This window comes from Hevea brasiliensis, chromosome 1 (genome assembly GCF_030052815.1).
Source record: "Hevea brasiliensis isolate MT/VB/25A 57/8 chromosome 1, ASM3005281v1, whole genome shotgun sequence".
Classification (NCBI taxonomy): Eukaryota; Viridiplantae; Streptophyta; class Magnoliopsida; order Malpighiales; family Euphorbiaceae; genus Hevea; species Hevea brasiliensis.
Window position 1 is genome coordinate 18,277,142 of NC_079493.1, and position 14,500 is coordinate 18,291,641.

A 14,500-nucleotide genomic window follows, 5' to 3' on the forward strand; every position below is an offset into this window, starting at 1 on the left:
CATTTTCCGGATTATCCTCTTGAGATTTTTGTTTGCAGCTTCCACCGCTCCATTCATCTGGGGACGGTATGGGGAGGAATTGAGGTATCGGATTTTGTATTGATCACACAATTTCTGAATCTTCGGACCATTGAGATTCTTCACGTTGTCAGTGACGATTTCATTGGGGAGACCATGTCGGCAGATGATGTTGCTTCTGAAAAATTTTAGAAACGTGTTCTGCATGATATGCGCGTATGACGTGGCTTCGACCCACTTAGAAAAATAGTCGATTGCTACTAGGATAAATCTGTGCCCATTGGATGCCTTAGGGTTGATGGGACCAATCACATCGATGCCCCACATTGCGAAAGGCCATGGTGAGGCGAGGTTGAACAATTTGTGCGGTGGCACATTTATCGGATCTGCATAGATTTGACACTTATGGCATTTTCAGAAATACTCGATGCAATCCTTTTCCATTGTAGTCCAAAAATATCCCCGTTGCATGATTTGCTTAGCCATCATGTGCCCATTGGCATGGGTTGCATAGTTTCCCTCATGCGTCTCGAAAAGGATTTTCTTTGCCTCCTTTGCATCCACACATCTCAACAATTCGCCGTTGGAGCTTCTCTTGTATAGGGTTTCTCCACTGGGGAAGTATCCCAATGCTAATCTTCGGATCATTCTTCTTTCGTTTCTGCTGGCCCCTGGAGGGAATTCTCTGGTTCTGATGTAGACCAGGATGTCATGATACCAAGGTTTACCGTCGGGTTCTTCCTCAATCATGAAGCAATATGCTGGCTCACTTCTTGCTTTAATCTTCAATATCTGAATCATCTGACCCTCTTCGATTTGAGCCATAACTTATAGAGTAGCTAAGGCATCAGCAAATTGATTCTTGTCTCTACTAAGGTGAGTCAAAGAGATTTCTTTGAATTTCTTAATCAGCTCCTATAAGTACTTCTGATACGGGATTAGCTTCGATCCTTGGTTTGCCATTCTCCTTTGACTTGATAAATAATCAGGGCTGAGTCTCTATATATTTCCAACTTCCTGATTTTCATTTCGATGGCAGCCTGTAGACCCATCACACAAGCTTCGTATTCTGCGACGTTGTTGGTACAGTCAAATCTCAACTTGACAGCTATCGAAAAGTGTTTTCCATCCGGGGATATCAACACAGCTCCAATTCCATTACCAGACAAATTGTGACTCATGAAATACATTTCCCAAACATCGGTGGCCCCCTTCCGCGATCTACTTCATTGATGTGCTCATCAGGGAACTCAAAATCCAGAGCTTCATAATCCTGGATAGGATTTTCTGCTAGGAGGTCAGCGATCACACTACCTTTCACCGCTTTCCGGGTCATATAGACTATGTCATATTGGGAGAGTATGACCTGCCATTTAGCTATCCTTCCTGGCACGAATGGGCTTTCGAATACATATTTGATAGGATCCATCCTGGAGATGAGCCAGGTCTTGTGATTCAACATGTAGTGTTTGAGGCGGTTTGCTGTCCAGGCTAACGCGCAGCAAGTCTTTTCTAAGAAAGAGTACCTTGACTCACAATCATTGAACTTTTTGCTTAAGTAATAAATAGCCCTTTCCTTTCGGCCAGTATCGTCATGTTGTCCCAAAACACATCCCATCGAGTTCTGTTGGACTGCCATATACAGGATCAGAGGCCTCCCCGCCACGGGTGGAACCAACACTGGTGGGTTTGACAGATACTGCTTGATTGTCTCAAAAGCCTCTTGACAAACTGAATCCCATTGGGTGGTGTTGTTCTTTCGGAGCAGTTTAAAAATAGGCTCGGCTTTAGCGGTGAGATTGGAAATAAATCTTGATATGTAGTTCAATTTTCCCAGGAAACTATGCACCTCCCTTTCTGTTCTTGGGGATGGCATCTCTTGAATAGCTCGAACCTTGTCTGGATCTACCTCTATTCCCTTTTCGCTCACTATGAATCCCAATAATTTCCCTGACCTAGCTCCGAATATGCATTTGGCAGGGTTCAGTTTCAACTGATATTTCCTGAGTCTCTCAAATACTTTCCTCAGCACCTGCACATGGCTTTCTTCTCCCTGGGATTTGATGATCATATCATCCACGTACACCTCCACTTCTTTATGCATCATATCATGGAATAATGTGACCATAGCGCGCTGATAGGTGGTACCAGCATTCTTCAGCCCGAAGGGCATGACCCGATAGCAAAATACTCCCCATTGAGTGATAAAAGCGGTTTTCTCTTTGTCTTCCTCATCCATTGGGATTTGATTGTACCTAGATGCCCCATCAATGCATGAGCACCTGCCCAATCCCGCAGCATTGTCTACTAACACATTAATGTGGGGGAGAGGGAAATCATCTTTTAGACTTGCTTTATTAAGATCCCTGTAATCAACACACACCCTAACTCTCCCGTCCTTCTTCATTACCGGGACAACGTTAGTTATCCATTGGGGATATTTGACTACTTCTATGAACCCAGCGTCATACTGTTTCTTGACCTCATCCCTAACCTTGAGCAGTGTGTCAGGATTCATTCTTCTTAGCTTTTGCTTTACCGGGATTGTCCCTGGAATTAGGGGAATTTTGTGCGCCACTATCGGGGGGTCCAAACCAACCATATCATCATAGCTCCAGGAAAATACGTCCAGGAATTCTCTGAGCAAACTGATCATATCTCCCAATTCCTCACTCTCCACTATCTTAAGTTCCCTTTTCACTTCTTCCGTGCCTAAGTTTATGGTGCGTGTTTCGTCACCACAAGGCACTAGGGAAGGTTCATCCCTTCCATTGCTTTCTTCTGTGAGCTCTTCCTCAGAATCACTTGAAGTAATGATAGTTATGGGGATTTCAAAATTAACCAGAGGAATTTCTGAGTCTATTGTGTTATTAGGTGTTAATTGATGAATGGTCCTGAATGAATGAAAATAGAACATATTATAAGGATGGAATTCAAAAGGAAAGGAAAAGAGAATTGGATTTAAAATGCGCTATTAATTCATTAATATTAATGCCATAAGAAAAGGTCCATTTACAGTGTTACACTTGCCACCATGGACAAAATGTTCAAGTGTAGATGACCAAAGGTACTTTACTCGAAATTGAGTACAGGGATGTCCTCTGTTGTCTAGTTGTCCAGCTCTTGCCCCTCAGCCACTGGCGAGACCAGAGCCTCATACAAGGAATGCAAGTGGATGACATCGATGGATGGGTCATCAGGTGATCCTTCAACCTCTGTCGGATTTTCGATGACCGGTTTAGTGAAGACGTCTGTGATCCGCGGGACTACCTCCCTTTTTCCCATTTTCCGGTCAAACCTCTGATCCCGAAGTCTATTCCTCATCCAGAATCGCCCATCCATAAGGGCGTCCTCCTCATAACCCAATCCGCAACGGCCTACCTTCTGGATAGCCGATATTGGTTCCACGATTCCTTGCAAAGCGGTCCCCAAGCCTTTGCCCTCTTGATACCCATTCCTTGACATTTCTTTGGCCACCATAGCCATAGCCCCCTCCTTCCCGGTGTCTTGTAATTCGAGGGCCTGGAAAGAACTTTCCAATGACTCTTCAGCAGTTTCTACGTAGGGAAGTGATTGTGGCTTGGTGACTAATATGGCTTCTTCTCCTTTCATCGTGATGATTTTACCGTCCATGATGTACTTTATTTTCTAATGCAAAGTTGAAGGAACAGCATTTGCGAAATGGATCCATGGCCTCCCCAACAACATAGTGTAGGCCGGCTCAATATTCATCACCTGGAATGTGACGTTGAAGGTACATGCGCCGATTTGAAGTGGTAAGTCAATGTCCCCCAGGACTTCTCTTCTTGTACCGTCAAAGGCTCTTACTACCATAGCACTTTGACGTATATCTGATTGGTCAACTAGCAACCTAGCCAAGGTAGCACTAGGCAGTACATTGAGAACGGATTCGTTGTCAATAAGTACCTTGGCTACTATACAACCCTTACATTTGACTGTCACATGCAGAGCTTTATTGTGCCTTAAACCCGCAGGGTCTATCTCGTCTTCCGAGAAAGTAACAAAACTGGATGCTTGGATTTGCCCTACTATCTTTTCAAACTGCCCCGGTGTGATGTCGGGGTTTACAAAGGCCTGATCCAGGATTCTCTGCAAGGCTTGTCGGTGGACTTCTGAGCTCAGGATCAGTGATAACAGTGAAATTCGAGCAGGTGTCTTTCTCAACTGCTCCACTACATCATACTCACTCTGTTTCATTATTTGGAGCAGCAGTTCTTCCTCTTCTTTATGTCCGGCAGGCTCTACTTCCTCTGCCTTCTCAACCTCCTCTTCTGTATTCTTTAGTGACTCTCCCATTTTTACTTTCCCTTTCCACTTTTCTTTCTCTTTGTTCCCGTACCACCTCCCACTTCGAGTTACGAACTCGACTTCTTGCTCAAGCGAGGAGGATTTTGTGGTAGTGACGGGTTGAGGATTAGTTTAGGGAGTAATACTGGTGGTAGGTCCGGCATAAGTCATTCTAAAATGCTCATGAGGAGTAAAACATGGTTTTAGTGGTGCTGGAGGTGAGGCAAGATTAGGAGGCGATGTCTTGTACGCTCCTTGGGTGAAGACTTGGAAATTGTAGTTCCAAGGTATGGCGTGGGTGTTGGTAACAGGAGCCGAGATGGGGCTCGGATAACAGATTCTTGGCGGCGAGGCTACTGGGGGATTGGGGACAGAGTAGGTTAATCTAGGGTTGGGGGTAGAGGTATTTTGGCCAAACCTGGCGGTATTTACTTCGCCCTCCACTTTTGATCTCCTTTGGCATCTTAAAATTTTGAGGGACAGCAAATTCTATACCTCTTGACGGAATCCCGCACAGTCTTGTAACTCATGATTACCTGCCCCTCCATGGTAAGGACATTCCGTGCCTTTTCCTGATTCGGATACCTGAGGGCAAAGATAACCTTCACTCATTGCCATGGCAAAAATTTCCTCAAAGTGAGGAACTAACTCATCCACCTTTGGTGCCAACCTCTCTCTATCTGGCTCTATCATATTTACTCCATTACCCGCATTATGGTTGGGCAATGGGTTTGAGGTAACATTGGGGAGGGAACCATTTCCCTCAATCTTCAACCACCCATTTTGGATTAAAGCATGCACTCTCCCTCTGAGTGCCCCGCAGTTATCAGTTGAATGCCCTTGTGCTCCTCCATGATATTCACAACGGGCAGTGGCATCATACCACCTGGGATATGGAGGCTGAATTGGGTCTAGGGGAACTGGTACAATTTGGTTTATACCGACAAGGTATCGATATATTTCACTGAGTGGGAGGGGAAGAGGTGGATCAGGGTTTCTTGGGGGTCTTGGGTTGTTTTGTGGTGGTCTTGGTTGAGCAAGAGGAGGAGGTGGTCTCGGTTGGTAATTTGTAGGTGGGGGATATTGTGGGCGCTGGTGTGGATAATTAGGAAAAGGAGGCGGAATGTTTGCGATGGTTTGGCCATGAGGGAAAGGATATGGCCGGTAGTTACTTTGGGGAAGTGGGGAGTAATTATTCTGCCGAGTGACGGAATGCACATCACCCTCTTTTTTCTTGCCAAAATTGATAGTCTTCTTTGCAGGATTCTCAGCCAACTCCTGCAGTCGCCCCATTCTTAAGTTGGCCTCTATTCTTTCACCGGCCGGGATGATGTCAGAGAAGCTGTTGGAAGTGTTTCCAATCATCAAGTTGAAGTAGGGAGCTTTCAAAGTCTCAATGAACAGAGAGCACAGCTCATTGTCAGTCACCGGAGGGTGTACTTCTGCCACCTTTTCTCTCTATCTCTGGGCATACTCCTTGAAGCCTTCCCTGTCCCTCTGCACCAGGTTTTGAAGATCTCTCCTTGTGGGGGCCACATCGCAGTTAAATTTGTACTGTCTTAGGAAGGCATCAGCTAAATCCTTCCAGGACCGCAGCTTGCTCTGTCAGCCCAGAATACACCACCTCAAAGCCCGAGAGGCTCTCATGAAAGAAGTGGACCAGCGATGCAGCCGTCCTCTGTCGAGCGGACATCTTGGCGATATAGGTGGCCAAGTGAATACGAGGGTCTGAATTCCCAATGTACTTGTCGAAATCAGGGACCTTGAACTTGGGCGGCACCACCACATTGGGAACCAATCTAAGTGATGCCACATCAACTGAGCCATACATATTCAGCCCCTCTATCGCTCTCAATCTCTCTTCTAAAGCAGATAGTTTCTCGTTTTCTCTCGTCTTATTTTCTCCTCCTACTGCATGAAATGCTCCCCCAGCTGGGAGATGAAGGGTGGAGTGAACTGGAGGGATTAGAATTGAAGGGTATGGATCGGTGTTTGAAACGGTTGGGTAATGAGAGTAAGGTAGGTCATTATTCATGGTAGCCGGATTGACAGTGATTGTCGGGTCCGGAATAGGTGACTGAAAGGTAAAAGAAGTTGAAGCTTGGTGCGGATCATTTGTTGTAGGTGGTGGTGGAGGTAATGGTAAGTTTGGTTCTGAAGCATGTTTATTCTGGGACATTTCCCTCATTAGTCTCATAAGTTCTGAGACCTGATCTTTCAATTCGGAAACCTGCCCTTGTAGGTTCTGTACTTGTTCCTGATCTTCCATTATCTTCTTTGTTCGGGACCTTGTTAAGTACACTCGCTTGGGTTGTACCGTGTGCTTGGTCAGACTTGCCTTGTTTGAAGCAATGTTGATTTCCTGTAGGGAAAAAAAAGGTTTTTAATGAATTTCGAATTTTGTAAAAAAGAACTAAAAGTCCTGGTCCGGACGAAGGATACAGTGGCGTTTGGGAGCTAGAATGAAATCTGTGAAAGGATGATTGCATTAACTTTATCATGGCATCGTTCGATAGTCTGACCGTGAATGACTGGATTGAATGCACATTTATGATACTTGTCCATATAGCGCACTCAATTTTTCACATAACTCTAGCGAGGAAGTTCCTATGGGAGTCATATTATTCATTCACAAATTTGCTAAACAATGGTCCAGAAATCATTTCATTAACTGAATAATTCGTACACCGTATTCTTTACATCGGCCTAGGCTCTGGGAGGTTCTTTATAATGAGATGGCATTTTCTGAGATACTCATATATCCTTTCTTCTTGTTTGGCAGGGTTGAATGCTTTCAGAGCATACTCGAATTCAGGTAATAGCTCTTGTTTTCCCTGTGCTATCGTTCTCTCCAGCTGGTCAACGTTCTCTTTCAGCTCTTGATAGAGAGCAGCTTGTTTTTCCTTCTCTTTCCTTTCCTTAGCACACTCTTTCAGAATATCGTTGATGAGTAGTGCTTGTTCCTTTAATTCGAGCTTCTTCTTTTTGTTTTCTTGTTTATACTCTTCAACGAGTATTTCTTGGTATTTCATTTTTTCCTGAAGCTTACTATTCTGCACTTCCACTTCTTTTACCTCAGCTTGGAGAGAGTCTTTTTCCTTTTCCCACCGTACCTTTTGCTCTTCGAACCCCATCTTTTCAGCCCTTGCCTCTTCCCTGAGTCTTCTCACCTTTCTTTTAAGGCTCTGCCGTTGGTCTTCCAACTGTTTTGTTTGTTCTTGCAGTTGTGAGTTCTCGGTATTTGCCTTTTGTAGTGAGTCAGCCAGACGGTTATCAGCTTCTTCTAATAGGACGTTCCGGCGAGGGTCGCTGAATTCTACAGTTGAGTGTTCTCGGTCCCTGCCAGCCCTCCATTCAAGATAATCGCGTGTGGCACTTGGACCTTTAGGCGACCTTTCCATCAGAGAGATGTTTTCCCAGGATCTGCGAGCCATTTTCAACCCTTCCTCTTCCTTGAGCTCATGGTAGAAATGACCTTGGTGGTATTCTTCAATGTCGATTACGGGTGTGTAGAGCCAAGCGCCTCATTACCAATGCCAGAGTGTAACTTGTGTATCCGGTTACTCCGATTAGGGACACCGACTGATTACCTCCCGTGTTGATCAAAACGGATTGGCCTGACGCCCACAGCTTCCTCCAACAATAATCATGGCTATTGAAACTTAAAATCTGTTCCGCCATCTTTGTTCATTCTTGGATGATTACTAACGGTCATCTTCTCGATGGGAGGCTGGTCAAGGTACCAAGTCAATCCCTTTGTCTCCACAGGACATATGTGACTGATAATCCAGAGATATAACAATTGAGAACAACACTTAATGGACCCTTTGCCCTGTTATCTGCAGTAGGTAAGGGTTAATAAGGTCTCCGCAAGAATTGCCGATATCGGATTGACCTCCACCTTTTTCTTGCCTGAATACTTCCATCGTCTTTGCGAGTTATGATTCCTAATGGGCCCGGGAACAAAATCAGGCCATAGATTCCCAATGCGAGTGCTACTGAAGCTTGATCCCACCGTTTCTCTTGGAGGTATTGATCTAACCGCTTCTCGAGGTAGGTCCAGTACCATCCATGCGTGTTCCCTTTGACAGTTTCTTTTGACTTTGCCTCCTCCGAAGGAATACCCAACAAATGTGTTAATCGTTTCCAGGTCTGCCTATGCTCAAGGTGTAGGTAGATCCGATTCTGTGTTGAATAAGGAATCTCTAGTAATGCCTGATATTCTTCCATAGTGGGAACTGTATCAATGTCATTAAAAGAGAATACCCCATACTTAGGACTCCAAACTGACAGCATGGCCTTTAATGCTGGGATTTGGACCTTGACTCGCATTAGGGTTGCAATCCTCCCGTACTTCTTTTCAAATCGTGCCTTGACCTGATCAGGAAGCGACCTCCAACCATTAGACAGACCCTCGAGGCTGTTCATTCTGACCTCAATTTTATTCAGATCCCATGAAGGTAGTAAGCTAGCATGTGCCTTGGAAACATCATTTCGCAGTGTCTTTGGAGTATGAGTTGATTTGGACCAAAGTTTAGCATTACGAACTTCTTCGCGATCGACTCGAGGATGCCATGATAAAAATGATGCCTATCCTTTTCTGCACTTTTGGTTTGGTGATGCCTGCGGAAAAACTCGTTAGCAGGATAAATTCAGGTAATCTTGTATTATATTGTTGGCAGAGTGGTACCTACACATTTATCAAAGTAGGAAAATGTGCAGGTTTTCTTAACAATATGATTCAAGATTACCCTTAAAAGTAAGAGCAAAGTAAAATAAACAGACTAGGGTAAGAGTAAGTATGCCCCTCTTGTCCTAGCATAGGAGATTCACGATCTGGGATGAGTGCTACCTAATTGGATAGTTCTATCTTATAAGGTAGCTTACTACGACTTTCGGCTATTGTGATAGTTTAGCTCAAGGTCTAATTTTCTAAAAGCCACGTGTTCCCAAATTGCCCCTCAGAATAAAGAGAGCCCCATTCTATAACCATGATATTATCGGAAAAATTCCACGAGTATCACAAAGGATAGAACGAGTTTCAATCGGCGAAGCCTTCACGGATACTAACGGGTAAAACCCACAGTGCAGCTACATGACCCCCTCCTACTTTCCTAAAAGGGTAAGAAAGCCCGGGTATAGGGCCAAAGTGTGTGAGGACATCGTGTGAGTGTTCAGTGTGTGAAGGGACACCTTTACCTCTTCCCAATTTAGGGGGATTTTATTCTTCCCATTTTTCCTTTTTCCTTTTTTTTTTTTCGAAACGAAGGGCACTGTAGGGAATAAAACAAGCAAAACAAGCAAAACAAGTGGAACAGTTAGTAGGAATAAACAAAAATTAACACATAAAATATTGCCGGGTGAGCCCACCTAACTATAATTTGATTGAAAAATTAAATCTAAATTTGGACCTCTATACAGGGGATAAATATCAAATGTCCCAGTAGTCGCTAAGTCATGCAAGGTGTTTTGGTGCTGACGAACCCTCACCAAAGTGGGAAAGAGTGAGGAGTCGCCACTTTAATTTTGAGGGAAATTAAAGAAAACCGTTTATGAAGATAAATTGAAATGAAACCACTTCAAGGCAGAGATTCTAGGTTCGGGGTCCGTAAACGGGTGGGGAAGGTGTTAGGCACCCCACCTCGTCCCTTAATAAGGTTAAGTAGATTTAACTTTGCATTAGTTAGGAGGGCTTGAATGGAAATGTTAATCCTTTTGACCAAAGGAATATTTGGTTTTTCACTAAATTTGGATTACCCAAATACATAAGTAAATGAGACAACCTCAGTGAATTGACATCGCATATCATTTTGGTTTTGGGATTATTTTGCGTACAGGTTAAAATTTGGTGTGAGAATCGGATAAGAACTCTCCTCCGATCTCTTTTAAATATTTATTAAAATTCTGAGTGGAGATCAGATAAGAACCCTCCTCCGATCTCTTTTGAAGTATTTAAAATTTAGGATTGAGAATCGGATAAGAACTCTCCTTCGATCTCTTTTAAGTATTTATTAAAATTTTAGCTCGAAGATCGGATAAGAACTCTCCTCCGATCTCTTTTTAAATGTTTATGGAAATTTTAGATCGAGAAACGGATAAGAACTCTCCTCCGATCTCTTTTAAGTACTTATTAAAATTTTGAGCTGAGAATCGGATAAGAACTCTCCTCCGATCTCTTTTAAATTAACAGGAGCCTGACAGGGACTTTTCCGATCTCCCGAATTTTAATTTCAGCTATATGTCATAAGAGCCTAAAGCTAAGGATTCTAGCATTTAAAGGTGCTGGGGATAAGGCTTCTTTTAACTAATTGATACCTTGTGACTAGACGGGGGATACTGGACTGAATTTACCGACCTCCCATGTGGTCACCTTACCAATACCTATTAATGCCCGATCTATTCTATTTAGTTATCCAAGGTTTGGTTTCATTTTGTCTTATGACGTATTGCCTAATGACCTATTGAATTTTCCTAGTGATTCGGCTTCACCATTTCCCTGTCTTATTATTTAGACCTTTTATCATTATAAAAGGACTTTTAAGTTGCCGTTACCTACATTTTGTTTAGTTACTTCTACGCTATTCGGGACCAGAACTCCTGTGCTAAGAAGTAATGAAGATTAATCAAAGAATAGACTGATTAACAAAGAAGTAAACTCGAGAATTACCGTCTCCGTGTTTAAAACATAATATAAACTTGGTGAAAATTACAAACAGAAAAAGAATAAATGAAATACGTGAATAAAGAAGAACATTTGATAACATAAGGATATAGCACTCACCGTAGGGAGTCGAATCTACTAAACTAACTATGGAATCACGAATGTAATTTGCGGGTTGATAGCTGGAGGACTAAGGTTCGCCTCGAGATGAAGGATTCTTTGTTAAAATGTAAACAGGTCAAAATAACCAAGCTTGAATGGAGTTGAGCTTGGACAATATGAATGGAAATAGAAGATAACAAAGACAGAAAGTGAGAGTGTCACAGGATAATGAACGGACTGAAAATGAAGAATTTCAGTATTCAAGAATCCCTTTGCAAGAAAACACTTCAGAAAACTGGTTTCCAAAGTTTTTCTTATGAAAGCTAAAATAGCAGAGTAACGAACTGAATTAAGTTTCAGAGTTCTTCCATTATGGTCACTACCTTTTTTCTATTTTTTTTTCGTCGTCCCTCGAACAGTTTTCATGCAGGTATTTATAGGAACTGGGTTGTTCCCCTGAAGGGTCAAGATCTATCTTGGGGGAGATGGAGGGTCAGGATTTCAAAGGACATGATCGGATGCTTGAGAATTAAAGCGAATCAAAATGAACGGCCGAGATCATCCTCAGGATACCTCTCTTTTTTTTCTTCTGATCTGACGGTCCAAAACTTTGTTAACCTGGGCGATCCGAGGGCTGGGAATAAAAGGCGCTGGTCTTGTCGTCTTCCTCTTTGATCCAAAGGCTCCGGACTCGTCCTTGCAAGTGAGACCAACGGTGGAGATTGGGATGTCTGAGGATGTCATGACATACTCGCACTGTCGGCATTGTGGGCGATTCTCAGGCGTGCGGTGGAGATTTCGTCTGCGATGCTTTAACTACCTTGGCTCTGATTCTGACGACGGTTATTGGGATTTGTCTTATTCTCTTTGCCTTCCAATCTTCCCTCTTTCTGATCTCCTTTACACACTCCTTTTCCGATCTCTCATGCTGGTCTCCCATCTTCCGATCTCTATTATTCCGATCCTTTCCTTACTCAGGCCCGGTCCGGTCAAAGCATTAATTTCCCCTCGATTCCCGAAGCGTCCGCTTCGTTTTCTGCTTAGCAATAAATGCCTGGTTTCTCCCTATATATACCCCTGACAGAAGAAAACTTCCCTCATTCGATTTTCCTCTCTTCCTTCTTACTTTCCAGTTCTAGCTGCTCCGGCAGAAGTTCCGGCCATGATTGTGGCTGTTGATCCCTTTCCGATGGACTTCTTTGTTCCTCGACTGAAAATTTACGATCCCGGTGATCGGATAATAGCGATAACCTTATCTGATGATGGTGAGAGAACTGAATCAATTAACCGATCTGGATTGCGGACCTCGATCGTGCCGATCTCGAGTCGTTCAACTGGCATAATCGGCGAACCGATTTTGGCCGAGCAAATTGCTGATGTTCCGCCGACCCTTGACGGTTGCACTTCCAAGTTTATTAGGCTTCTCGCCACATTGGGTGTTCTGACAGCGGCTTTCCTCCACATTTGGTGTTCCGACAGTGCCTCGGTTCTGGTCGGTGACACCCCTTTGGATCAGTCACAATGTGACATTCCGGTCCCTAGAGATCGCCCAAATGATGTATTTTGTTTTCAATGTAATCCGATCTCTAGAGATCACAGAAATGATGTAATCCAATTTTAGTGTAATCCGATCCCTAGAGATCGCCCAAATGATGTAATCCGATCTTTTGAAAATAAAGACTTTATTTTGTCGATTATCATCTTATTATTATTGCATTGATTATTTTCCGATCTCTAATGTGATTATCCGATTTGGTTCTTTACCTGAATGACACTTATCCGATCCGTAATTCGAAACACCTGGATCTGCCGCTCTATAATTAACCGATCTTGGGAATATGCGTGAGACGTGTCAGAACAGCTGGCGAGTCCCGCTAACCGATGCAGTGCCTGGAACATCGTGAGCATTAAATGCTCGGACGAGTATAAATAGGGGCTGGGTTAGCCAGTTGCTCTCTTATTCCACTTTCAGTCTCTCGCGAACAACCCCAAAATCCTCTCGTTTTCTCAAGTTCTTCTGATGCCGATCAGATTCCGGTAAGGGCTTTGATCTTTCTTTTAGTTTAAATTCTTTATTTCCTTTGAAAATGAGCGGCGCCGAGGGTCAGAGAGCGACGAGCCCTCCTTCCATTCAGTTCTCGTGGTCGTCTGATGAAGTAGAGGTGGTCGGGCCAAGCGCACGACCAGAACCTCCTAGGGTCTCCGTTCCAGCTCGGGGGCAGACCGCACCATCGAGGCTTGTACCTTCTTCAGGGAGGGAGAATCTTCCTATGGACGAGTTGCCATCAATCTTGCAAGAAACCGATCTGCAATCGTTCAGCCAGGAGTACAATATTCGTCCTGATTCGTACGAACTTATCCGGTGTCACGGCGATCACCGAGCCGATCACTTCTTTGAAGAGAATGACATGGTTATGGTATACGAGGAACAGTTAATGTAACACCCTCCCCGTAGCAACTCCGTACATTCTACTGTTCCGGTGATCGGTGTCGGTTCGGACAGCTAGAACTTCTGGAAAAATATTTAAACTAAAGTGAGGAACCATAATTACCCCTCAAATATTAATGAGAAAAATTTAGTAAAAATTTTAGAAATAAAATACAGTTAAGTCAAATGAGCCGGTGCCCAAGCGATGGGTAACCAGAGGTAAGTTGCGGTTCTCGCAATAAGGAGCCCTAGACCCTGGAAAAAATTCATAAAATAATTATTGGGACTCCAGAGAAGGGTCATTGAGGTTCCTATGGCATTAGAATGCCAAGAAAATACCTAGAAAAATTTTTCAATCGGTACAGACAAGTTTGACCCGTTAAGCCAAACGGAGGGCATTTTGGTCATTTTGCCTTCAGAGACAATTTTTGGCCGACTTGTCCAGTTAAGTAAATAATTATTATGACATAAAATATGAATAAATATTGCTAAAAATTAAATTGAAATTTAGTAGAAAAGAAAAAAAAGAAAAAGGAGCTAAATTGGGAATTATGATGTCATGCTTAGGTAATTAAAAATGCTATGGCCGATCACATTAAAGCAAGACAATTAAAATTCAATAAAAAGGGATAAATGAGGCAGAATTCCAGAAATTTCAGCAGCCCTTTCTCTCTTCAAAAAACGTCACCCATGCTCCTCCATTTTTGGTTCTTAAAAGCTTCAATTTCCATGCTTTCCTCACCCCAAAACCCTAAGTTATCTTCACTAAAACTTGTCCCCACATCCTAAGCAACCTCTTGGCAGCCAAAAGAAGAAGAAAGAAGGAGTTTGGGTAGCTTGAAAAATCTGCCACCTAAAGGTTAGTGCCTATTTACACTTAAATCTCTTTTAATTCATGTTAAAGACTTAAAGTGAGTAAGGTTTTGTAAATTAAATGAATGGAATCTATGTATATGGACCCTATGAATTTCGGCTGCCCTAAG